The sequence below is a fragment of the Heliangelus exortis genome, chromosome 15 (assembly GCF_036169615.1).
Source record: "Heliangelus exortis chromosome 15, bHelExo1.hap1, whole genome shotgun sequence".
Lineage (NCBI taxonomy): Eukaryota > Metazoa > Chordata > Aves > Apodiformes > Trochilidae > Heliangelus > Heliangelus exortis.
The window spans coordinates 12,399,867-12,427,780 of NC_092436.1; the positions used below are offsets into that span (position 1 = coordinate 12,399,867).

Consider the following 27,914-nt stretch of genomic DNA (forward strand, 5'->3'; position numbering starts at 1 on the left):
GGTCCTGCAGCAATTTGGTGTCAAATGAAGGAGAAGTGGGAGTCAGAAAATCCAGGGCATTGCTTTCTCCATTCTCTCACTCCTTGTTTGTAAACACCCCTCATGGCAGCAGTTACCTCTGTACCTGTGCCTCCTGCAGGAATATCTATTGACACCTTCAGTCAGCTGAGACAAGGAGTTTGTGTGTCCTCATGCTGCTGAAGAGGTTGATAATTCCCACAGCTAGGAAAGGATTCAGACTGGAAACAAATATCAATGGCCTGAACTTGGAGATGTTCTGTGAACTTTTGATTTGAAAGGATTTCTCATGCTTTTGAAAAGGAACCTTAGAAATACTACATCCCATCAGGTGTAACTGTAAGTTATGCCAGAAGATGTGATCTGTAGACTCCAGTTTTTGACAGGTCAGGTAGATCACCTCCGTGGTTTTGAGGCCATCACTTCAGAGCTGCTCAGGGCTGCTTCTGAGTCCCATTGAGTGGTGCCAGTTGTCTTCAGCACTGCTGCAAAACCCCTGTTTGGTTTTGTTTGTGTTTGGGTTTTTTTTACATACTGATAGCATGGGTCTATCTGGGAAAAAAACAGCACCATTTATTAACAGAAATTCTCTGTTTAATTACAAAAATCATTTAGTTCATTTGTCTCTTTTGTGACTAGAATATGTGCCATGAAAAGTAATTGCTTTAATTAATAATAGATTATGGTCTTTAAAAATGTTCTAATTAATATCTCCGTGACATACATTTCTAGATGAAATTCAGGTAATTTTTAACATTCATTTTTCAGGATTTTTTCTCACTAAAATTTCCTGGAAGTTTATACAACCTGATAATGTAATCATAATGCAGCAAGGCTTTTTTTTCCTCAACACCTGCAACTTACAGTCTTCTGAACCACACAGTTGTCTTCAGAACCACACAGTAAGTCTCCTTACTATGGTAAAAAACATTATGTGTAATTAACTTCGTAGAACACTTCACTTTTCATATGCTTATCTTTCAGCAGAGTAAACACTTCCCTTTATTGGGCATCAGTGCTAATTACAGCCTCAGTGACCTCAGGTGCCAGACAGTGTTTTACATGGCTCTCACTCCTCCTCTCAGGGAAGATTTAGGTAAGGTCCTCCACATCCCTGACACACCTGCCTGTCTTGTGTAATACTGTGGACTTTTAAGATTACTAAAACAATCAAAGAGTAATTAAATTGTACAGTAAATATGGTATAGTTGGTATTTAAATCACTGGATATCAGTTCTTGAGATAAAGCAGTAGCACTGTGTTTCTTTGTCTTCTGTGGGAAAAATAAGCAAGAAGAGTGATTTTTTGCACAGTTCTTTTTGTCTTAAGTTTGAGGATTTACAACATTAAGTGCTTGAGTAAGTTTCCAGGTGACATACTGATTAATGCCAGAGTAATAGCTTTCTAATAGAAGGGGTTTTTATTTCACTTCATCATGCAAGTTCCCAATATACAAGACCATCCAAATTTTAATAAAAGCATTGACAAGAGGTCTGCAGTTCAGCTAGAAATAAATGAACGTGCACTTGCTGGGATACCTTCTGAGTTGTCCTTGGGAAATCAAGGAGGCTGGACATGTGTAAAACCCAGTGCGCTCTGTAACAGCTCCATGTGACAAGGGACTCGTTCACTGTGAATCCAAGCACCGCCTTTGGCCACTGGAGTAAAATGCAGAACTCTGTGTGCTGAGCTCTGCTGCCTAAACAGGGAAGACTTGGGCTTGTTAAAATTGGACTTGTCGAAGGACAGAGATAGAAACAAAAAGTGGGTGAATAGTCTCAGAAGAGGACACAAGGGCCCAGAAATGACAACAAAAAACGCTGACTCTGGTTGAAAACAGCAGGGGGAAAATGACACAGGGGGCAAAGATAGACAAGATTGGATTGTCCCAAAATCCACCAGGTCATTCTGCTGCCAGCAGTCGTTTTGAAATGTAACACAAAGCATCTCTCCCTCTTTGGCTCTGCTGCAGGTGCAGGATGCAAGTCACAGATCTGGTCAGTTATTTTGCTAGTTTAAGACACCTCTTGAGGTTAAATGATTGTCATTTGAAGGCTCTGTGATTGTGGCTGACCAGTGCACTGGAAACAGTCTGGAAACAATCTGGAAAACTGGGCAAGAAAGCCCTGCATTAAAGGGAAGCAGTTGAAGTCACAAAGCCATTTACTCAGACCTGAGGAATTGCCAACATTGGGATTGCCTCTGCAACTTGACTGTCCTCTCCATTGTAAATATTAACTTCATTATGAAGCAGTTTTAATTGCAGGATCACAACTGATTCTCTCAGAGGATATTTGCCTCTTTCAGTTCAGAAGATGTCATCCTAGCTTAATGAGAAGCTGCTGAGTATGTTGTTTCCTTTTTCTGTGTTGTCATATAGATTTATGTTATCCATGCTTTGTTTTCTGTTGGGACTATTTTTATTTCCTGGGCTTTTTTTCTTCTTGGTCTTTTCTGTCATTCTTACTCTTGGTCTGGGGTGAGTGATTTGGTCTCTGCAGGTATTCCTAGGGAGAAGGGACTGGATTTAGGCCCATTTTACAGATGAGTATCTGAAGTGGAGCAACTGAACTCTAAAGCTTACACTGACTTTGCACAACAAATTTAAAACACACAAGATGCCTCCTAACTTCAGTTGCAACTCAGTTTGTCAGACTTTGCTAATGAAGAGAGAAGAGAGAGAAGCCCTATAACAAAGAGCTCTTTAAAGAACATAAATTAAATTCCTACTCTGAATTACTTTCAAGAAGAATCTGGATGCAAGAGGGAAGGCACCCTCATAAAGAGCCTGAAGATAAGTAGTGTATCAATCCTCATGCAGATTGCTGTTTCTAAGAAGTTTTTGTTTGTATCTTCTTATTCAGCATCATGACAAAAAACCCTCAAACAATCCGTATTTCCAGGTTATATTTGAACTGTCTCACCAAGACAATCTCTTTTTTTCTCTACCCACAACATTTGGTGTCTTTTACTCCAAATTCACACCATCTGAATCAAATGAGGCAATGGTGTCACACAAACAGTGACACAAGCTGGATTTATTTCCATGCCAGCTTCATTCCTGTATACTACATAAGTACAAGCTAGGAAAAAAATAGCATGTGATCATAAAATGTTGTGATGTAAACGTTGTACTACAAAGTACACATGTGAAAGAGACTCATTTATTGTTGCAGTTTTATATTTAACATCATTTTCCAACTGTCAAGTCTTGACTTTCTTATGTGAATATTCTTCCAGGGTACTGACCAAAATGCTGTCCCATTAACAGAGAAACCAGAGATATGAGAATGATGTGAAAGGCACAGGTGTGCCAGTCTCATACAAGTTGTTTGTGATCAACAATTTGTCTTGTTTATAGCTCAGTAAAAATATGTCAGACCACAGTTTTTTGTTCCTGTAGGTCAAATGAAAGTTCTCATGATGTCAGCGAGATTTTCCTGTAAAAGTTGACACTGCCCCTTCCAAACAACAGCATGAGCATGATGTGATGCTTTAGCTGGTCTTTTTGCTTTCCTGTAGGTGAAGACAAGGATGAGTCTGAAAATTTCATGCTCCCTCTCACACAGTTTGGTTTGAAAGCATGACTCAAATATTCAGCAGTAGTTTTGAACAAGAAGCAGCAAAGGTAGGTTTATTCCAATTATAAGGAAAGAAATTAATGATGGGAAATACTCATGGTGAGGCAAGTATTTCGCAAGAAGCTTGTCATCTCTCCCATCTGTCTCTTGTGGTATGTATATACTTGTATATTTGCACCTGTATGCACAGATGTAATTAGGAATGTAGACAGGAGAGATACAAAGGTAGCAAATGACTAAATAAACTTTGTACAAAGGTTTTAGAAAGGCCTTGGTATTTTTCAGTGCTTTGCAGATAAAGTGACCCCATTTTATTCCCATTTATAATCAAAGGGACAAATTTGTCTTCATTGATAGCTTATCTGCTTCATACCTAATAGTCCCCTTTGCCATGCAAGTATCCTTTGTGTATATTACCATATTTATTTAGAGGCATGAGGAGACATGTTGTAACTCACTTGATAAAACACTGCTACTTTAAAGTATTTTTTCAACAAGAATTTATTATATAAATCACAACTTTATTAAATGGCTGGGCATATATGTATAAATAGGAACTGGTCGTGAAGTATTGCACCCTTAAACTGAACAAAGTGATTAGGATAACTGATAGCTAAATAAGGTTTTTATGTGCCTGTGGGAGCCATATTAGGATTGATTTGACAAGTCAGTTCAGCTGTGGCAACAGTCATAATATCTAACACCACATTATGTTTTATTAGTAAAATTCTTAAGTGTAGCAAGATGTTTGTGTTGAAACAACAGTATATTTTAGGGAGCAAAAAGACCTGCTAGATACAAGACGCATGCTCAGGAATGATAGATAATATATTAGAGCACTACTGTATTAAAGAAATCCCCTCTTACTCTCTCTGCATAAATAGTTAACAATGCACACTGGAGTGCTCTGTTCTGCTACATAGGGCAATTTTGAAGAAACTGTCATTTTTAATTTGCTATTTTAAAATATGATGGAAATGTAAATACTAAAACATTTTTTTTAGCCACTTACTTTCACAAGAAAATAAACAAATACACTAGAAATATTTAGTAAACAGTTTGTCTCCAGTACATTTCTGACATTACCAGAAAATGCACAGTTCACAATAATCATTGATTTAAGATAATATATTTTTAAAATAATAATTAAGGTTATTTCAACAATTATTTAATTCTAGTTTCTTTATTTATTGTAGCTTTGTGTATTTAATAACTTTATCAAAGATCTGCAGTCCTGTCTCCTTGTATTCATCTCTTATATTTTCCATTTATTAATCCTAAAAATTAGAGGTTGTTTGATAGCATTATCCTTTCTGTAGGATAAACTGTTTTTATCTCCTATGAAGATTCAGTTTATTGAAATAATTTTGCCATCCTCCTGTCTGATTTGCTTGAAACCATCTTAGTAGAGAAATTTTAATGGAGTGCCAGTGATATATTCCTAAACTAGCAAGTTCTTAACGACCCTGGAAAGTGACTGCTTGATTACACTTTAACGGTATTTGCAAATAAAATCACAAGTAATTAAGGGGAAATCTCCAGGCTTTTGAGCAAGTTTGATGCATGATAACTGCCTGATTCAGCTTCATCTAGAGTAATGCTGTGTAGACAAGAGCTACTGAGATCAATAGCAACATAATGATAGTGGCAGAATTAAGTGAGTAACCTGAGAACTGTGTCTTCAAAATGCATGCAGCTGCCACGAGCCAGGGCCACACAGTGCACTCCCTGCTTCCGTCCTAAATGTTCATCAAAAGACGCCCTGCAGGAAAATGGAGTTAGATGCTCTTTATTGCTGATCGTGTCTCTTGCCACATTTATCAGGGAAATTGGATTAGCAGTTGGCAGCTGCAGGTAGACAAGGTTCTGCAGTGATTAAATATGCAGCTTGGCTGCATTTGTTGTGACAGACCTTTAGTAAATTCTACTGCAAGCACCATCTGTCTAATTTGTATAAAGAAAACTCGGTGCTTTAAGCTACTGATAAAGAACTAAATCTGTTGCTTTATCATAAACAAAACTTTTGCTCAAAAGTCTCTTAAACAGAATTTATTAGGTTAAAGCTATTTTTCTATCATGATGAATAAAAAATACATGCAAAAGGGCTTTCAGGTACCTCATTTTGCAAGTACTGAAAACAAAACCACTTCAGTTCTTCACTAAAATGCTTAGTATTCTGATCCACAGGGAGATGACACTATTAAAATATCACTATGAAAATGGTCCAGGAGACTGCCAAATTCATTTAATTTGTGGTTTTTATTAGGAGTTTCTAACTAGCTTGAATTTGGTTGTTTTCAGTTTTTAAATATTTCTGAAATACACCATTGAAAAACAGTTACAACAAGGGAGCTCTTTCTTTTTAAAATACACTTGTAATCATTAAATCTGCATACAAAGCATATGCTTAGGTTCCTTTTGCAGGGAGATCAAATATAATTGAAGATGACTTAAGTAATTATGTGCTTTGCATTGCTCTTTTTTTTTTTTTCTTTTTTATATTTGCACCTTCACATTTTATATTACTAGGAAAAATCTTCAGTATTTAAAAACTGACTAATTTTCTCTTAGAATTTCAAGGTTTCTCTTGACAATCTGGTTAAGTCACAGATCGACTGGGTAGCCACATCTCAGGAGTACTTTGTTTTCAGTTGTGACATCATCAGATTTGCTAGAAATGCCTGAAAGAAAGTATCGGCGGAAAAAGGAGCTAAATGGCAACATGCTATCTTTAGCTGGTTTGTAGAAACTCCATGCTGTTAAATTATTTAAAATCCTTGATTTTCGGCTTGCACACATTAAAAGTTTTCACACTAAGTGCCAAATGTTGCAAACAGCACTTTAACAGAATGGTTTTGCTTTGATCCCTGTAGCAGTTCCTGAATAATTTATCACAGGTTATTGCCTTAATTCTGGAGAGGGATAGAGCAATAAAGGCAGATGAAAACACTCCAGTTGAAACACCTTGGGGCCTGCTCATTCCTCTGACACGGCTCTTTTGTTGGAACTATTTAGAGGTTATTAAGACATGTCTCCAGAATTAAGAGTATGCTGTAAGGATGAAGACAGCCATCTTAATTCTAAAGACAAAGCGCAATGACCCTTCACCTTTTTTTTCCTTTGTTGTTATTATATAGTAGAATTATGAGGGTAATATTATAGCTGCAACCAGTAGTGCCACTATAGTTAAAGGTCTGTCAGACTTTCCATTACAAGCCCCATTTTGGGGGTGGGTGGCATGAGTAGTCTTCTCTGTTTTAAATTGTATTGGTCAGACACTTGGCACATGTTGGCAAGTCAGAAGGGCTTTTTTCTGTGAATATTGAAATCTTCAGCTCCTTTCGTTTGAAAAATCCATGGACCAGTCTTCCTTGGGACTTTGAAACAAAATATTGAATTTATTTTTTAGATTGCTGTGTTTTAATTAATCTTAAGTAAACATATCAGTCACATTTAGGTTAGCATATTTCAAAACTGAAATTTGAACAAAATTATTTTACTAGCAAGAAAAGCAATGGGTAACTCCACATACTACTGGCAAGGTCCTCTTGCTATCTTTCTCTTATTTACTGTTCTTCACTTCTCATCTCACTCATTTTGCAATCACTGATTGTGTTATTAGCCATCCCTTTGCCCCAGACGTGGCTGGTGTTGTGTTGTCAATGAAACAGTAGCTTCCTGGATTCTTAAGTTTACTGTTAAGTTTGCAAGGGACTTAGAATCCCACAGGATGACAGACAAAAAGTAGATGTGTATGTATATGGTGTTGTCTGCCATTAATAAGTTTTATGCACATAAGTGCTATTTGAAAACTGAGACTAAACCAAAGATTGTCCTGAGATTTGGGGGATATATTTTTTTTAATTATTAAATGTCATCTAAGCAAGCATGGAATCTAGGGTGCTTTTTGCTCCTGTTGAACTCTGCAGGTATTTTTCCTAGTGACTTAAATGGATCTGCATTTGACTTGGGATTCTGTAAGCTATTATATATGCTGCTCAGCCATTGCCAACTGTAGGCAAAGTTATTTTACAAAGTTGTATTCTGGTGGATGAACTAAATCCCTGAGTGCTCTGGGATTTTACAGGACAAGAACATTATGGTGCCTTGAACCTTGGGGTCGTTCATTAGGAATCAAGGTAATAACAACACTCGAATTCAAAGAATAGCAAACCAAGAAATGTGGCTTACATAATAATGGTTTTCCTTTTTATAGAATGCAAGGTGTCTGAAGTTGCCTGGGGTTTGTGTAGGTTCCCAGAAATCTGGGATCATCATTTAAAGAGTTGCACGCTGCTTTTACTAATAATTTCTAAAGTCTCCCAACCAAACTGTTTCTTCAGTATGATTGCAAGAAAGTGTATTCTTACAGCCAGCTGTTTTTAAAGACAGAATGAGCATATTAGAGGAGTATGGATTTGACTTGGTTGTCTCTTTTTAATCCATGTTCTGGAGACCTGTGTAAACTGATGAGTTCTTCCTCTCTCAGCACATCCTCCAATGAAGGCAAATTGTGTCTTGCTAGGGGCTGTAGCTCCACTTATTCCCTGCTCCATCATTCCCTTTGTACAGTCCTGCTCATCTCCTTTTTTGTGGGGCTAGAGTGGGCAAAGGAACCAAAATTCATTTGGAAGATTTCCACTTCCTTGTAGATATTGTTGCATCTGTGCATCCCTTCAGAAAGAAGTATAAAGTCTTGCTGACAAGTTCTTTTCATTACCTTCTGGCCAGCTGATCTGTCTTCTCAACAGTTATTTGCTGTGTAGACAACAGAGCACAAGTATGAAAATACAGATGAGTATAAAGTTAGAGTTTTATATTGCATCTTTTCCATATTGAACACTTCCTCTCTAGTGATTTCAGAGTCCCATTAAAGTTAATGAGAGTTGAGACCTCTGAGCATCTTGCAAGTTCAGGCCATTTCAATGCCCAGCAGAAAGGAAATGCAAATATTAAAATACTCCTACCAACCTCACCAGAGTTTTTCAGATAACTCAATTTATCCTTGGATAAATCTGTGTGTGTACCATCCAGGTCAGTTGGACTAATGGGTCTGTATATGAAAAGTAGAAATTAGCCCTTGTGTAAGATTACATTTAGCAGTTTAACAAGGCTTAGCCATAATTTGCTCTCTATGTAATCAATTAAAATTAATATGTGAATCTTACCCTTTGTATTTTTCAACACTATAGAGTATTACAGTGTCAGCACCAAGTGGTACACATTATTGCCAACTCTGGTTTTAAAGAGAGAACTCCTTATTGGCTTTTTTTTCCCCCATGCTTCTATGTTTTTTTTTTTTCTTTTTTTACCAAACTTTGCAGTACTGTGGTCTTTTACTATGGAAAAAAAATACAATCCTCACATGCAACACATGACTAAAGTGTATTAAAATTACTTAATTATCAAAAAGAATATTTATCTCTAAGTTAATTGAAAAGTTTGTTTATATTGTTAAAATATTTTTCATTCACTGGTGTGACTTATTGTTGCCTATTAATTATCCTGAAAACATCCCTTTAATAGAGGCTAATTATCTCTGCATAAAATGTCGTCTGTATTTGTGCTGGAAGGATTCTGAAGCCACACTTCAGTCATTAAAGGAAAAAAAAAATTCATCTCAGAATAAAGATACAGATTTGCATGGTCTTCTGTAAACAAATGAAGTCCTTTTTTGAAGAAATTTAACTTGGAAAATTGTTGGGTTTTTTTAATAATAAAATAACAGTACAATTAGGTGCAGCCTTAATTGTAGCTTGTTATGAATATCAGTCTTATACCTCATTCAAGATATTGCAAGCTTAAAGTTACATTTTATTGTTATTGGTACTTTAAATATATTAATACAGGAATCAGTTTTAAACTTTAATACACAGTATTCATAGATAATGTTTTTACTTGCATTAATCATTAGAGCCTATCCAATATCCAAAGCATTTTCTCAGCATATTACTGGTGTTATCACTAGAAAACTTGTTTGCTAAGCGAATCTTTGGGTTTTTTTATTTAAAAAAAAAATTGAGCAAGGCATTTAAACTAATGAATCAAAATCAGATATGTGGTCATTATTGGCTGATTATTACTCCATCTGCTCAGTGCTAACGTGAAAATCAATTACTGTGTCTCCTTCCCACTGGCAGCGTATGTTGATCGGGCTGGCAAGGGATCTTCCAGGGATTGCCTTTGCTCTGAACACAAAGACCAGCTACACCATGCTGTTCCACTGGATGGATCCTGATTACCCAGTGACAATACCAGCTCTGTGCACAGAGGGAGACCAGGCCCCTTGCATTAGTTTAATAGTATGGCACAGTGGGGAAGAGGAAACAAAGCTAAATGAACTAATGTGTAATCAGCTAAAATTACAGCACAATGGCAACCACGCAGTTAACTGGGAAGGACCACAGAGAGGTCACTTTGTTGTTGTGTCACACTACTAATCTAGAAAACATCCAAGTAGGTTTGTGCCCTTCATAAATTCATAATGGTTTTGTGGGTAAAACAAAACAAAACAAAACAAAAGAAACAAAACAAAAACCAAAACCAAACCAAACAAAAAAAAAAAAAAAACCAAAAAACCCCCAAGCCTGTGCCTCCAAACACAATGTACCTACATTTGGTTTAACAACAAAAGTGCTTAAAAGTACTATACAAGTGCTATCTGGGGAGATTTCTCTATCTGGCACGAATCATGTATTTGATTTAGTCAGTTCCTTTCTATTTATGTCAACTCTATTAATATCACAACACCTGCAGTCTTCTTGAGCAGGAAGAAAATGGACATCTGAAATCAAAACCAAAATCAGATTGCAGTTTTCTTCAGTAAGTCATGCTAGTGGAACTCTGTTTGCTTTAAATATTGTGTGCATTTTTTATGCCAACAAATACAATAATACATGAGTATTTTCTTAATAGTAAGGAGAAATGTTTTAGATTTTAGAAAAACAGAAGTTGTAATTGTCTCTTCAGTCATATTAGTAAAAAAGTGCTGAATTACATAGTGAAGCAACTATAAAACTATTTTTAATATAATTTATATCTCACAAGTCTATTGAAGTTAATTATGTATTTTTTTATTTTACGGACAGAAGAAAGTTACCATTTTAATATGATTACATTCTGTACTAGAAATGAAGCTTTAAAAAATCTTTTTATTTGCAGTAAATAATGAAACTACTGCTCACTAATAATCTTCCCAGTTAAGGCAGAGAAATGCTTCAATATAGAATTGTAACTAGGAAATTAGCCTTTAAGGACTGAAAGGCTGTACAGCAGAACCTGGTATTCTCTGACAGAAGTCCTTGTATTGTGGGTAGTAGGATCCTGATGACCATTGAGGTAAGCCCTGCTTCAGACCGCCACAAACCTGCAGTGATCTCTGAGCAGAAAGTCCCAAAGCATAATACAGAGTGCTCTTCATTTCTCTTAGACTCAGTGGAAAGCATCCCTTAATTTCAGTTTCAGAGGATTGGAAGAGAGATTAAAAAAAACCAGCAATCCAAAACCAACAAACCAAAAACCACAACAAAAACCTACTGAAGCCAGGCTGTGAATTAGCATCTCATTTTGTAGTGGGCTCCACTGGGTACATTTAACTTCGTTAGTACTGTTTGTGCTTTCCTTAACCTAAGACTTAATAATAAAACCAGGAAGATGTGTAAAATCAGATTGGTGCTGCATCCATTTCAAATTCTTTTTACCTTGTTTTTCCTAGCACAGCTTGAGCATCGTGCTTTTCTCCTGTGCAGAAGTGCAAATCTGCAGTTGCAGGAGGAGGGTTGACAGGGACTTTAACCACCTCACTTTTTGAAAGAGATGGATTAATCCATGAAGGAGTTTTTTATACAAGGATATACAATCCTCAGGATCCTTTATTGGTTTTTGTTTTAAAATTAATTTATTCCTTCCGGTTTATTTCAAGTAAATAAAAACCGCCTCCAACTTTTGGATTTAATTATTTTGTAGTAACAATAAAAATAGACTGAAATGTAGCTTTATGGGGAATTCAAAGCTTAGGCCTTCTCAGTTTCTTTTCCCTTGCACAGGTTCAATTTTTTTTTTCTTCCTCACCTTTGGCTGCAGAGGATAAGTATGGGTTTCTGGTCAGTGGATTTCACCTCATTTGTCCGAGTCCAACTTCATCCAGGTATTGATACAAAGCATTATAGCAGAATAAGCTTGCTGTTATCTCAACTCTCATTTACTGTATATAAAACCAGAAAGGTAAGTGGGAGGAGAAGGGAGGGTCACATGCATATTTTATCACATGAACTTTCAGTATCCTTTGATTAGCATATTTCTTTTGTAGTTTCAAATATATGTATCTATATATATATATAAATATACCCTTGGAAAATGGTTTTAATAGCAAAGGAAATCTATTTTTCAAACATTTTATTCTGTTATGTTTGAAGAGCCTGTATTTTGGTATTGAAAATAGAAAATACAGATTATTGGCCAAAATAAATGTTTTACTTGCATTTGTTCAATAAATAAACAGTACAAAGGAGGTAAGGGATAAAAGGCTAAGCTTTTAATATACCATAAGACTGTGTTATTCTATATTGAAGACTATCAGAAATAGCCACTTTTTAATTGTGGGTACTGATAAACTTTGCAAGTGATTGCAGGAAATATTTTGGTTCTAAGCTCTGTCCATAACAAAACACATTATACTGGGTAATCTCTCACCTGAGAGATTCTTCTCCTTTTTTAAGATTACAGTGTTAAGACTTTACATTTTGTCCAGCAGATGGCAAAAATGAGCAGAAATAATTTGTTTTAAGCCCTTTTGGTCCAGGGAGGAGGCACAGGGACACGGTTGTGCCTTGTATTTTACCATTATGATTGAGTTACTTCGATGATGGTTTAGAGATGACTTGTCAGGTATGCTGATGCTGCTCTAGATTGCCAAATAAGACTCTTTTCTAGCAGGCTTGCTTATACTAATTGAGTTTCTCCAGCAAATAAGGCTCCTTGGAAAAAGGCCAAAGGCTTTTCATAATTGTATTGACAAGAAAATGAATATGATAAATGGTGTTCATTCAGCTGAGACAAGATTTATAGTTTTCCTCTGGCAAGGGATGAAGAGAAAATACTTATAATAATAGTAAAATTTGTATTAAAGTTGTATTAGGTGATCTCTCAAAAGACTTCATTAAAATATTTCCAAATATTTTAAGCAGCTTCAGGTGTTAAGTATGCCATCTTGCCAAAGTATTCAGTAATGAAAGATGAAGAAAAGCATCACACAAATAGGCAAACAAAACAAAAAACTCAAAACCCTGGATATGAAAGTCATTTATTCTTCCTGAAATATTGATATGTCAAGCTGTCAGTGGCGATTCCAGTACCAGAGCTTTGGAAAGTTTATTTGGCTTTTGTATTCCTAACACATGGGCTCTGCAGTGTGGAGGTCAGTCCTGAGCATGCAGGGATGGCCTAAAAAACAACCTGGATGCCAACTTTAGTGAACTTAAATCTGTTTTTCATCACAGCGATGATTCTCTTTATGTATTTCATTCTGCTGTTTACTTCAAGGCTGCCTGAATAAGATGTTGATGGTTTAATCTATTTTCTTTCATGCTAATGCCAGCCTGTAATCTAAGGTCCTTGGTCTCACTGTCAGATACCTCCTTGGAGATTCAATTCTGAGTTCAGGGTAATATCCACTTGTTTGTTACTTTCAGCTGGTGTTTCTTACAGTTAGGTGGCAACCCATAGGCAGTTTTCTCTGTCTTCCTCCCAGTTGATTTTCAGTACTTAATGACTTCTGTTGTTTGTAAAGGACAAGGTTGCAGTGAGATAATGAGTTGCAAGAATTAAATTATTTGGTTGACTCAGAGTTGCAGTCAGCTAGATACCAGAAGATGTAGATGTGTGATTGCATGAAATTGCCTGTGTAAAAATATCTACGTGCATAGATGCATAGACACTAAGTTTATAGGAAAGTGCTCTGCCACTGGGATGTTTTATGTGGTGATCCTCTGAAGTTCAAGTTGACCCAGGTATTCAGATGTCTGATCATGTGCTGCTTCTGATGAGGATTACTAAAACAAGCAAAACAATCTTTGCACCAAAATGCCAGTGTTACATACTTATCCAAATTCATGCTGTATTTCTCAACAAAATAAAACCATGTGCAGCAATAAGATAGCTTGTTAAAAATAATTCTATTTTTGAAGAACTTTTACGTGTTTTAAAGATTTCGGATTGGGTACGAACTTGAAGGAGCCCAAGAAACTGCTGTAGGAATAATTAAATTTTCCCAATAACAAGATAGGAGGAGAACACAGTTTCTTATGAAACAAGGCTACCTGATCAGTAATCTGTTTGTAATAGCTGTTACTGCCAGTTGCATTGACTCAGACCTCAGCATCTTTTATTTCAATTTTAATTCCTTTGAACTTGAACTAACTCTTCATGGTCAAGTTCACTAATTAGCCAGATTCCTTGAAGCTTGTGGTTAAAAACACTTTAAAATAATATTGTGTCTAAAACTCATTTGTTCCACTGTATTTGATTTAAAAAAAAATATAAATTGCTGAAGCCTTTTGACCTTAGGTTTTATAAACTTTAACTATAGTCTTTCTTTAACTACAGTCTTTCCTTGTCAGTGAATGTTGACTGAGTGCTTAAGTCTTTCAATTAAGATAAGTAATCGTATTAGATATACTGCTGACTTACATTTTGGTAGTAGAGTTTGGCTGTCAGTAACTCAAAAGATTTTTTTTTTTAGTTACATTGCAATCTACTAAACTTTTTTTTCTGTATTGCATTCTTTAAAGTTCTACTTTAAAAGATCAGATATCTTTTGGATGCTGATGAGTAAACAACTGTTTTTTTTTTTTAGAAATCTAACTTTTCTGGTCTCCTTCACAAAGTTTGACAGGATTCCCTTCTTGAATGCTCTGGGGACAACTTCATAGAGTTATGTTGATCCCAACTGTTTATATCACAAAGATAATATGTATGAGGTGGCACTAAAATGTGAGGCACAGGAACTGCTAGTATGTGAATTCGTGCTGTTTTTAAATTAGATTGCCATTTGTGACATGCCATTCATTAAAAATCCAAGCTCATTTTATATATGTATTGCTTCACATATCTCAACTGCTTTTGTTTTCCCTTCATTGCAGCTCAGATCTATGAACTCTTTCTACCTAACCATTAGTGTTTCCAAAGCACTTAGTCCTTGAAGCAGAAACTTGCTTAAATGTATTGGTTCTGGCAGTGCCCCTGTAAGAATGAGCTGCCAAGATTTACATTTGGCTCATCCACCTAATGGTGTAGGACAGTTTAGGGGAAGTTATTTTGCAGGATGTTATTTTATCAGTCTGTTAACTCAGTGTGGTGAAGATATTCTGCATAGAGTTCTGTCCTACAAAGAGTTATTGAACTCTGGTACTGTGAACCTGTGTGCACAACTCCCATCTTAAAGATGATGGCAGAATTCATGCAAAACAGGTAAGAGGCACATGAAAATCAGGTCAATGATGAACAGTGCAATGGGATGTCAGCTTTCAGTGTTGCATTGTTTTACCAAAATGGTGGGTTGTTACAAAATCACATGGTAAGGATTAATTATAGGAATATATATATATATATATATATATATATATATGAGAGACTATTGTGATTTTTATATTCAGTGTTGGTAGAAGTGTGTGCTTTAGCCAGGAGTAAATGCTGACTCTATAATTAAATACTGGAAAATTGGCTGCTGTCAAGATGTGCTGCAGGCTGAATTTTGCCTTAGGCCCAGCAGCATGTGTGTGCCTGTAAAACCAGAACTCCCCTTACAGTTTCTTTAGCAACTCAACTCTTTTAGCCAAAATAGGAAAGAATAGTATCTAATACAGTAATCTTTCTAATCAGCACGTAGGTAACTTTTTCAGATCTAAAATCTCCATGGGCTGACCAAAAAGGCCCCAGAGTGATTCTGGGAGGTGATTTCAATACTTCACAATGCTGTAGTTAGAGCAAAGTTCCTGCTTTACCACAAGTAACAGAAAAATAATTTTTTGAAATTACACTTGGAAATTCTTAGTGTACTGCTCAAAAAAAAAAACAACAAACCAACAACAACAACAAAAAAAAACCAAACAAAAAGAAACCCATGGAAAATTGATAATTAAACTTTCTGTGTTGGACATCTTAACGACCAAAGTAATTTCAGCAAAGAATTAGGTATTCTCATTGTTTCTCATTTTGCCTTAAAAATCAAATTTACAAGGAAAAAAGTTGGAATATTTGAAATTTGAAGCAAATATTTAGTTTAATCTAACAACAGGAGATAGATACCCTAAAATTCAGACTTGGCTCAAGTTCTACTGTGTGTGGTGTGCTCTTAACCCTGAATGGCTGCACAAACCTCAAGGCAGAGTTCTCTGTTTCTTGTTGTGGTGACTTGCTTGCTGTGACTCCTTCTTAGGCCTGTTGTGTCTTTTACCCTGGTAGCAGTATCATCAATTACTGGGAATGTTTAACCTCTTAATTTATGGTACAATGCACAGGCAGCGTATGCTAAAAGTGCTGAAACTTATTTCAAAGAAGAGATAGTTAAAGCATAAACAAAAAATTCTAATAATGGTAAACAAAAGGAAAGAGGAATTGGAACAACAAATATAATGCAAAAGAGAGGTCTTCAAGGTACTTTCATATTCATGTTTTTCTTCTGCCTATTGCTATTCAGGAAACCTGCCTTGTTCCCTTTAGAGAACAGCATCTGGGATGGTGTTTTTTGACAAGTTGTGTAGTGCATTAGCTTTTAGAGGTTAGAATGCATTTTACAATGTACTTTGACATGGTTAAAATATGTTACAGAAATTGTGCATTATGCCACTCTTGTACTGAGATCATGTGCTGGTTTTGGGGTTTTGTCTCTGCCAGCTGTTACAATTTTGTGCATATGGAAGACACAGACGTTTTACACAAGGCAAGTTTTTATCCCTTTGTAAACACCCAGATTTACTCCAGAGTTTGCAGCAAAGGGCCCTGCAAACAGGGACTCAAAAAATTGGACTTGCAGCAAAGGAAGATATCTACCTACTGCTTTCTCTGATAGAGCTGATGCAAGGGCACCCAAAAAAGTGGGTGACCACCAGATAGGTCCCCCAGGGGGTACTCTGGTTTACATCACTTTGTGAGGACTCCTTTCCCTTTCAGTCCAAACAGATGCTAAGGGTAAGTTTTGCTCAAGTTAGTTAGGACCTTAAGACCTATATTCAAAGTTAACATATTGGACTTTGGTAAGGACTCTGTTCAGTTTCAGACTGGAAACAAAGTGCTTGGTGTTGGCTCTGTGCATGAGGGAAGACAACATGGTGCAGTCTTCTTCTTCAGGTCTGAATGTTCATAAAAAGCATGTCTTAAAAATGTACATTCAGAGAACTGCCTTGTGGCTGCCACAGATTTTATGCGGTGGAATAACCAGTGGGGATGAGTATATTTTCAAAAGCTCTACAGATGCAGAAGCAGGGTAAAAGTTATCCAACCACTTGGATTCATGGGACCTTTGTAGCATGAGATGTTCAGTGGTCACTGAAAGCTGTGTATGGGTTGTCTGCTCACCTTTTTTGCTTAAAAATATTTTGTGTTTTTCAGAATTGTTCCTTTGGCAATACAGGGAGATAACTAAAGTGTATGTCATTGCACTGAAAGCTAGTTTAGCAAATAATTGTCCTTTGTAATCAGCAAATGTTTTCTTTATTTTAGGAGTGAATCCATTGTACTCTCCTGCTTTGATGATCATCTCAATATTTTTGCTGTTATTTTTTTAGATCACAGCGTTTAAATTTTGATGTATCCTCTCCAAATGGAATTCTTCTCTTCAGAGAAGCTAGTAAAATGATTTGTACATATGGTAGTATTCATTAGTGTTTCCTCTGCAGTGCAATTCTTTGCCTATCTTGTGATACAAAAATTCTGTTAGTTCATATTCCTGAGCACTAACGGATTTGTGGAATATGGAGCAGGACCATAACATGGTACAGGGAGCATCATCCCTTTCTAAAGTGCAGAGCTTCCATGGCAGGGCTTTGGAACTCAGGAATTTCCTAGCTCAGGCTTCATTCATGTAGCAGTGTTGCTTGTATTCCTTTTTTAACTTGAATGCCCATCCTCTAGCAACTGTGAATGTATTTCAGCAAAGCTACAAAATCTCCTGAGGTGTTTGATCTAGGGTACTGATTGATAGGTGTGGGCTGATTTTATGTATTCAAATTATATTCCAGCAGTTCCTAAACATAATAGGACCATAACAGCTTTGCCCTAGAGCACTGTTAAAAGTGTTTATAATAAGTTGCTCCATTTTACTACTCCCACTCATGCACACAACTGCAACAGGTCTTTGACACCAGCAGTTCATATTACACTCCAGCTAACTCAGTAGCTTGCAGTTTTGCTGTCTAAATATTTTGAAAGGAGCATAACCAAGTTTTTGTAGGGTAACTGCATTTGTAGTTTGCCTAATCAAAAAGAACCATAAATGTCCTGTTACTCTTAAAGGAAATTGGTGCATCAGACTTGCTTTTACTGCATTCCAGTTGCTTTTTAGGTCTGGAAATCTGGCTCTTTGTATAAAAAACCTCAGATGTCATTTTGCATTTCATCTGTAGGGAATGGAAACACTGTACATAGATGGCATAAAGCATTTTTTTATTACAGAAAAATTATACTCGTAGTTCATGCAAAATAATTTTTCTATATACAACATATCAAGCTGGCACACTTTTCCAGCTATGTTCATAAGTAAATTTGCTAGAATGATTAAGCAAAATAAGAACAACATTCTCCATGTACAAAAAGATAAAAAGTAAATGTTTAGATTTTACTGCTCAGTTTCTGTTATCCTTCCTGCTTCATTGCTCTAAGCTTTCTTTTGATGATGTAAAAAGAAAAAAAAGTATTGCATCATGATGCTGCATTGCATTCAGTGCTGCTTGTCTTACAAGCATCCCACTGGACTCATGTTTTTCTGTTTTGTTTTAGTTTTTTTCTTCTTATTGTATTTCAATCAGCCTTTACCATCCTTCCTGTACTTCTGAAAACCACATCAGATTTCTGGGCATCCATTTATCGCGGTTGTTGGCATCAAGTTTCTTTAAACCTTTTGAGTAAATTACACTAGTTGGTTTCAAACTGCTTTGTTCCTAATTCATGCCTAAATACACTAAACCTTTTGCTTTTGATTTCAGCTTTGGTGCTGTGAATGTGAAGTTCATTAATTTCTCAGCCCTCAAGTTTTGGTAGCTCTTGTGGTAGCCACATTTTCTGGCTCATGGTAGAATTTAATGGTGCAACATAAAAGGGAATTTCAAGACAGTGCAGATTCAAGATTTAAAACTAAACAGTGGAGTCTGACAAAGCCTATGCTCAGATACCTGTTGGCATCTTTGTTAAATGATGCTTGTTGTGAAAGATACTTTAGGAGTGTGTGCCATCTATTGAGATGTGTGCCATGGGAAGAAATGAAATGACCACAGGAGCTTTCCCTCTTGCTGCTCTGTCCTGTCTTTCGTGGCTGTTCTGCTATGGAAAGCTGACATTGTACACAACCCAGGTTTAAGTAACAAGAGGAGAGCTGTACTCCAAAAGTAAAATTTAAAATCACCTATTAACTTCAAGTGCAGGAAAGTTGTAAAGGTTGGAGAAAGCCATTTGCTATATATATGGCTTTGTTTGGGTTTTTTCATTCTTCTTTTAAAACACATTCATATTATCATCGGTGTCCAAAAGGGTCCCATCAGTGATCTTTCCACTTCTAAGTTGCAACATTTAGAGAAAGTGTTCAGGTTTTCTTTTCTTTGGATGCTTGCCAATATTTATTCCAAACTGGTCTTGCTGCAAAATCAACATGAAAGACCTCCCAGTGCAGTTTGCTGAATTGGGCAGTTAAAGCAACAATTTCAATGAATCCAGCTGGCTCTTGCTGGCACAGACAGGCAGCCCTGGCTAAGCACCCGTGGCTCAGCTGCAGGCACTGTAATAGACACCCTAAATTAGTGTTACTTCAAAATGCTACAGCTAGATCTGAAGTGGTCAGTGGCTCATAGTCTGGAAACATTTTACTACCCACTATAAGTATTTCAATTTGTACCATTCATCAGCTTTGAATAATTGTTGTTAACTTTTTTAGCTTTTATCACTAATTATTAGTTTATGAGCTTTCCATTCCAGTATACAGAGAGATACAAGTCTTCTGGAAATGTGTTATAAGGATTCATTAATTTAGTTATATATTATCTTTTGAACATACCAATGTTGTACATACATAAATATTACAAAAATATTGATAGTAAATGACTTCACATTAATTTCAAATACTTCTCTGAAAATCTCAATGCCTAAAGTGTGCTTTCAAGAAAATCTTTAATCCATAATATTCTACAACTTTCTAAAAATTAATTTTTCTTTCAAGTTTACATAATCTTGGCAGACATCTGGGGAAAGATAAACAAGTAAACCGAGTGATGGTCCAAAAGTTCAGTTTGGTGTTCTTGAGCAGTTCTTCAAGCCCCACAGACTGAAAAATTGTTTGATTCAGTTAAAAGAACAAATACATACATTCCTTCCAACCCTTGGGTTCTGTTTTCAAGTTTTCTGCCGTGCCATTACTGCAAGTAACTTAAAGTTCTGAAAATACTTGAGTTTCTCACATTCAGCATGATTTTATGGTTGAAGCATTAGAGAGAAAATATAAGACACACAGTAAATGTCAAGGGATGACAACAGACAGTATATGCTCATTTATCTTATCAAGTCACCCAAGCCTCCTGTATACACTGGCATCTCACAGTGAGCTCCTCAGAGCTGATCAAAAAGACACTTGAAACTCAAGATAGATTTTATTGAAGTCTCAACTATAATAATTGGCCTTTTAAACTGAGAGAGACACGAAATGATGACATGAGACAGAGGAGGAAAAAATAGAAGCAAACATCTCTTTCTTTCATCATGCTGTCCTTGTGGGAAGATCCTTCCTTTCGGTCAATCCAGTGACTGAGTGGGTTGCCATAAACTCTGTTGAGCCCTGAGAAAGTCATTCCATTGCCTGGACACCTGGCTGGGTTTGCTTCTCCTGGCAATCCCTGTCTGAACAGGGGCTTCCAACTCTCCTTCTTGCCATGGTCTGGACAGTGAGAGTTTTCTTCCCAGGGAAAGTCTTGGTCCCTCTCCTGCAGACAGTGTTGTGTAGTCTGCTTCTTTTTCTTAGAATATACCATATAAGCAATAAATGAAAGTATGGCTTAATTGGACTGTGTTTACAGTGGTAAGTAAAATTAAAAATGTTTTAAACCAGGACTTTACCTTCTTCTCTCTCACATGTAATGATATACAAAAAATGCTAGAAAATCATGCTGAATGTGAGAATCTCAACTATTTTCAGAATTTTAAGTCACCTACATCAAACAAAACAAGACAGTTCTCAGTTATGGCTCAGGTTCAGTGGGAGTATTCTTGCTATATAAACCTATAGGTACATAAAAACATTATCTCAAATATGCCTCTGTCCTGTCAGCTCTTAGAAAAAGGACAGAATTTAAGTGGCATTAGGTGATCTTATCACAAAAATCAGAGCCCAGTGCACTGGTGACTAGTGACACAGAGCTGATTTTTGCTAATTCTTGACCACATTGATAAAACATTTTTGGATAACACAGATACTTTGCAAATATGGGTGCCTATGAGGGATGAAAATCACCTAGAATTTATGTGTGAATTTATTTTGTGTAAACCCTGTGCTGTCATTCACATGGGTTAGGGTTAGGGGAACAAACATTTAGCATCCTAGCATGTTGCATTCTTTCCACCTTAAATTTTACCAAAGTTTGTGATGCTCTTTTTTGTCCAAGAAGTACCTCTATTTACCATCTGTATGTACTGCAAGGTCTGTGCCTGGGCTAAAAATTTAAGGGGGAGGAAAAGGTAGAAATGTGTTTCTGGACTGTGAACATACGTGGGTGCTTGTAAGGACAGATAGTGAAATCTGTTTCATTCTAGACTAAACCATAGGGGCTTTTCTTCTCTAGACTGACATTTACTGATTTTATATGTTTGAGTGCAAAGCAGAAAAAAAATCTGGAATGCTCTTTCTTATAAATCTGCTAAACACCCTCTGTTGTCACTGAGTAACATTTAAAATACAAATTCTTTGTGTTTTCTAAACTCAGCAGTGAGTGTTTACTTCTGCCTAACAGATCCAGCTTTGCAATTCACTTGGTGTGTCCTGTCCTTCTGCTCATTTATCACTGATAATGATACAGTGCTGAAGATATTTTTAAGATGTCTTTACAAATGCTGTATGTTCAGAAGATGTAAAGCCTGGCATAGGATACAAAAAGCACTTAGGTTCTCAATTATCCCTGTTCAGGCTCTACAGCTCCTTGGCAAGGAGAGTCATGTCCTGTCCATTAGGGCTCGAGCTGGTCTGACTGAGTGATAGTGATTGAAAATAAACTGAGAGGAGAAAATTGAAAGGAGTTGGAAAAGTATAGTCCACCATTCTTCATCGCCAGTATATTTCACTTTTAATTCTGTATCTACAAGTCTCCTTACTATGTGTTTTTCAATTCCCAGTTGTATAGGAATGATGTTTCAGTGCATCTTGGGACCATCCATTTTTGGTTTGTGGTTTCTTTACATTTTAGTAAACCTTTTCCCTTTTATTATAGGAGACTGACATAAAAATAATATTTTCAGTATGCTGTTTTTATTTATCTACATTCTGTCATGATATACTTTGATGTAAGTTTTTAATTTTGTTTCAGCTTTCAGCTGTTGTAGCAGTTACTGCTCAAGGTCAGGGATGAGGTTAGCCACAGTAGCACAAAACAATTTCCTGTTCTCGCAGCCCAGGTAGCATTTGGATGTGGATTACATTTGACCACATTTTCCAGTAGCCAGACACAATTATTTCTAATGTGCTTTAAATTGCTTCGAGAACATGTATTTCACAATTTCACTGGTGTGGTAATCCATTCAGTGCCAGCAACATAAGATAGCAGTTCTTCAAAATTTTGGTTAAAATAGAACAGGTATTTTTAATTCAGCAACTTAGCTTCAAAGCAGAGTGCTCACTGGTTATGGTTGCTGTTTCTCTACTCTCTTTTGCTATAGTGGGGCCAGAATATATTGCTCTTCGTTACTGACTCAGATTTCATAAGCAGTTTCTTTTTGCTAATTTATCTTGGCACTGTGCATGCTCATTGAGCTGACTAGAGAGGCTCCATGCATGTTTCGTTGTTGTGGAAGGTTGAAAAAAATTACATTTTGAAGCTTGCTCTCATCTTTCTGATTCATGCTTTCCTTTTTTTTCTATATATGGCAAGTCCCTTATCCTGCCCGTGCATTTGGAGTGCCTGGAAAGCACACATTCAAAACCTGCTTTATGGGGCAGTGGTGAATAATAAAAATAGGAAAGGGGAAAAGGCAAAAAACACTTTTTCTCTATATATGCGATAAATTTTCACAACCTTTGTTTAATCTCACCGAAGTCTTTTTTTATCTTCATCTCATTCACACATGTTAGAACATGATTTAGTTGTATTATTATACATAGTGCTTATTGGACTGAAATCTAGAACAAGCCCTGCTGCAATGAAACTCAGCCATAAGGAAATCATTTTTGTATTACAGCTTCTACTGTAAAAGCAATTAAGGAGGAGAACTGAAAGGGAAGCTGCCTGTCCTGACATGCTCCCGTGGCTGGGAGGGAGTGAGGGAATGAGCTGTGCACAGAGCTCTGGTGCATATTGCCTGTGGGATTCTGAGCCTGGGTGATGTTATCTGCGGTCAGAGCATCCTGCTTGGTGTTTTCAGCTGGCTTTGTATTCCCCCCCCCGCCAAATAAACACTTCTTCCAGTTCTTTTGTTATGTACTGAGGGTTTTGGTAATGAAAAGCTTAAATTTTTAGCAAAACTCAAGCCCTTATTTCCTATCTAGCAGTGTTACCGAAGTCTTTAAAAATTGTTTTCTTATTCCTGACAATTTTTAGCACCTCTGACCCAGTTGAAAATTTCTGGAAGCGTCCTTGCTGTCAAATACAGAGCAAAAGGTTGTGTTAAAGGAAGTTACTGAGAATTTTCAAAGACAGTATCTTTTATGATTGTGTGATACAATGTCTTCCACATTAAGACAAAATTGTTGCACGTTGGATTTTTTAATTTTATTTTTAGCTCAGTAGTAACACTTAAATTTCACTGATTGACCTCTACAGAGTTTTCATTTTGACAGGAACTATGAATTTCAAACATGATTTTTAAATTCATCATGTCAAAGGTCACTTTTTTGTTGATTTGATTACTTAAAAATGTTTCTTATAGCAATAGAAGTTTATATAATTATATTTTGGTCCTCCACTACAGGGATTATAAATGTAAGCATATCCTCAGTAGCCGAGGAGTTGTTCTTGACCTGATTCCAAGTACCTCAGTAAATTAGCTTATGTTCAGTAGTATCCATCGAGTATAAAAATATTCCCCAAAGCTCCTGCTAAATGTTACAAGTAGATCATGCCTTTTTTTAATCTAGTCAGGCATAGCACCATACTTCATATTTTTTTCAATAACTAAAGCACTCATCTTTGTTCTAGCACTGTATCCCTTTAATCCAAGGTAGATGGCTCGGGGCATGGTAACAGACATCTCGTGGTCTTTCACCACTGCTGCTAATTTGAAATCTGCAGTTCCCACTCTTAGGCCCTTCTAGAATGAGTCCATGAACACAGAACAGTTCTCTGTGGACTCTGTCTACTTGCAAAAAGCAGCTTTTAATCTTTCACTAGGCCCAAAGTCTTCCCAGTGTTTTCATTAGAAGGGATAGGCACTGAATTTTTCTTCTGCCCTGCCTGCCCAGGTGAGGCAGCAGGAGGGAGCAGGGGTTGTGCCTTTCTGTATTGAATGCTTCATGCTGATCAATGGGTTTGAAGTTTTAATTATAAGATGATTTTTTTTTGTGAAGCAAAATGATAGAAGATCAGAACTAGCATATCTCTACTAAAAGTCAACTTCCCATGCTAAAGGACTTCAAGGGTTTTTTTTTTCAACTTCTTTCCTCATCCTGGCTTTTCTGTTGACTTCCAATTTATTTCCATAGTAAGTACATAATTACCTTGACAACTACTAAGCTCTTTCCATCTACTGTTGCATATTACACCAAATGCTTTGAGGACCTGGAATTGCTTGGAGAGCTCAGCTATGAACTCAAGGCTGTTACTTTCTTGGATTCAGTACTTATGTCTTTTCCTCTTTGGGTTAAATGATACCAAATGGGTGGTACTTTGAAACCTGAGTTTCCTCCTCATTTCTCTAATTGCATGACGTAGATTCCTCAGTTGTTGTCAGTAATCAATAGCTTTAAGAGAATTAAAATGAGGCAAGTAAATGATTTTCAAGTGGAAATTTGCATGGATAGAAAGGATAGTGATGTGGAAACAGACTCAGTTTACTATTAGGTCTCAATATATATATTAAAGAATAATACACATTCTAGGCTGTGTTATCTCAGGCAAGTGTTTAGGAGCATTTTTAATTGATTATTATGAAAGCAAAACTGCACTGTCTCAGCTGGCAATATCTGGAACTCTGAATAGTTAATGTGTTCCTTGATCCAAGGTGTCATCATAGTCCTGACTCCTGGGCCACACACTGGAAGCAGATGAACCAAACATCTGATCTGAAGACTGTTTCTCCTTTATTTGTAGGAGTATTATTTAAAATTTGCAGCTTTGTGTTATTTCCCTCCAGTTAAAATTACCAAGAATGGTGAGTAGTGAAGGGCTGAAACTTGGGTTCTGTGCAGGCCAAGCTTACCAAGGTCAGCATCAGATGGGGTCCATCTAGTAAAGGCTGCTTCATGGTAGAACTGAAGTACTTAATCTTTGCTGTGTTCATTCTGCTGGTTTAGCTCACTTTCATCAATTACTTCAGGTTAAAAAAAATTGTCATGAAGACAAACTAACTGTGGGGTGCTGTGAAGATGAGTATTAAATTGCTACAAGACACTTAAAAAGCTTGGTAGTGAGGCTTCATGAATATTTAGATTTGTACAGAGGATTGCAGCAGGATCTGCTGCACTGCTGCTCAGTGGATTCAAAAGTCACTATTGACAGTTAATAGCAACAGTAAATATTTACCATTAGATATTATTTTTACATTATAAACATGGAGTTTAATTAAAAAGTTATTCCCATCTGTGACTGGTAAAATAGAGGCTTTTGTAATGGACATGGACATACGAATTTTCTGAGGGATATATTTTGTGTGTGTATAGATCAGCAACCATCCCAAGAGACCATCATGGTAATGGATCAAAACCAGGCTTTGCTGCAGCAGGAGAAACTATAAAACTGAGTGTTGCAACCATGTTCAAATTAAGGAATTCATGCTGATAGACCCAGTCATGGTCTGGCTGTACAGCAGCAACTGGAATTCCACAGCTCATATATTAAATTTTGTATACAAATTCCTTGCTGGATTATAAGCTCTTATCATGCTTTCTTAACAGATCTTTTACATCAAATGCAGAAGCCTTTTTTTTCCCAAGTAGTAATTTAAATAAAGACAAAAAATAAGTTTAGATAGTGCCATCAAAATATTTTAGATTTCCATCTGCTTATATGTTTCTTTCTTTCTTTCTTTCTTTCTTTCTTTCTTTCTTTCTTTCTTTCTTTCTTTCTTTCTTTCTTTCTTTCTTTCTTTCTTTCTTTCTTTCTTTCTTTCTTTCTTTCTTTCTTTCTTTCTTTCTTTCTTTCTTTCTTTCTTTCTTTCTTTCTTTCTTTCTTTCTTTCTTTCTTTCTTTCTTTCTTTCTTTCTTTCTTTCTTTCTTTCTTTCTTCTTTCTTTCTTCTTTCTTTCTTTCTTTCTTTCTTTCCTTCTTTCTTTCTTTCTTTCCTTCTTTCCTTCTTCTTTCCTTCTTTCTTTCTTTCTTCTTTCTTTCTTTCTTTCTTTCTTTCTTTCTTTCTTTCTTTCTTTCTTTCTTTCTTTCTTTCTTTCTTTCTTTCTTTCTTTCTTTCTTTCTTTCTTTCTTTCTTTCTTTCTTTCTTTCTTTCTTTCTTTCTTTCTTTCTTTCTTTCTTTCTTTCTTTCTTTCTTTCTTTCTTTCCTTCTTTCTTTCCTTCTTTCCTTCTTCTCTCTCTTTCTTTCTCTCTTTCTTCTCTCTCTTTCTCTCTCTCTCTTTCTCTCTCTCTTTATCTCTCTCTTTATCTCTCTCTTTATCTCTTTCTCTCCCTCTTTCTCTTTCTCTCTCTCTCTCTCTCTCTCTATTTTTCTCTCTTCTTTCCTTCTTTCCTTCTTTCTATGAAAACAGGTAATCAGATCCTCTCTCTTGGGACTTTGTAAAAAGATCAGGTTTAGCTGTGGAAACTCAAGGGCATTTCCATCTGTTACTCTTCACTCAAATCTGCCTTATGTGGATATTATGTCAGCTTTGACATCTTCAAGTTGTATGGGGACAACCACTTTGACAATGTACTTCAGGCCTTTGTCAAAATGGTGCTTTTGGGATCCCACAGTGACTCACTAGTAAGCAATTACTCATCTTGGGAGTCTTTACATGAAACATTAAATAACACCACCACAGCCTTTGTATTGTTAGAAAAAGACAGAGGGATCTGGAACAGCTCAAATGCAGTTTTCAGTTCAATTATTTGAATTTATTTATCTGGTGGCATCTAAAATACAGGTATGACAGAACTGGCATGTGAAATGGGAGCTTTTACAGAATTTTAACTTGTCACAAATGAGATAAATGCAAATTCTTGTTCCTTTCTATATTACAAACCCATTTTGGTTGCCTGCATGCACTGTAAAATATCCTCATGTATTCAACCACTCTGCAATTAGTTTCAGTCTGTAAATTGTCACTATGTATTCCCCATAAAATGTAAAACCATAATTTTAAAGCGCACTGTGTTCCCACATCTCTGTGGGAAGACAAAAAATATCATGCAGTATCAGCCTAAAATTTGAACTGTGACACTTTTTTCATGACACTTTAGTTCAGAACTGTCATTTTCTTGCCTGAAGAGACAAATTTGGTATTGTTAAAGATGGATAATACCCAGATTTATGTTTGCTACAGAGAGTCCTTGGAAATGAAAGGTTGCTCTCAATGAAACTGGGTGTATTGGTTGTACAATAAAGCATGCACGTTGGGCACATCCCCAGCCATCTACAATAAATGCTCTGAGTAAGAGTCCATAAGAGGAAGATGCTCTGTGGTCCACTGCGTTGAAGCAAGCCCCTTTGCCTTCACACAGCCTGGTCCAGGACCTCACTGCAGCTCAAAAAAAGGGCATCTCTGAGGTGATTGGGGA

At 36.4% G+C, this 27,914-nt stretch overlaps 1 pseudogene; it reads left to right on the forward strand.

Annotated features, from left to right (window-relative positions):
• The first annotated feature begins 1,453 nt into the window (after positions 1 to 1,453).
• On the forward strand, positions 1,454 to 27,249 carry LOC139803224 (ran-binding protein 17-like; annotated as a pseudogene).
• The last annotated feature ends 665 nt before the right edge of the window (positions 27,250 to 27,914 follow it).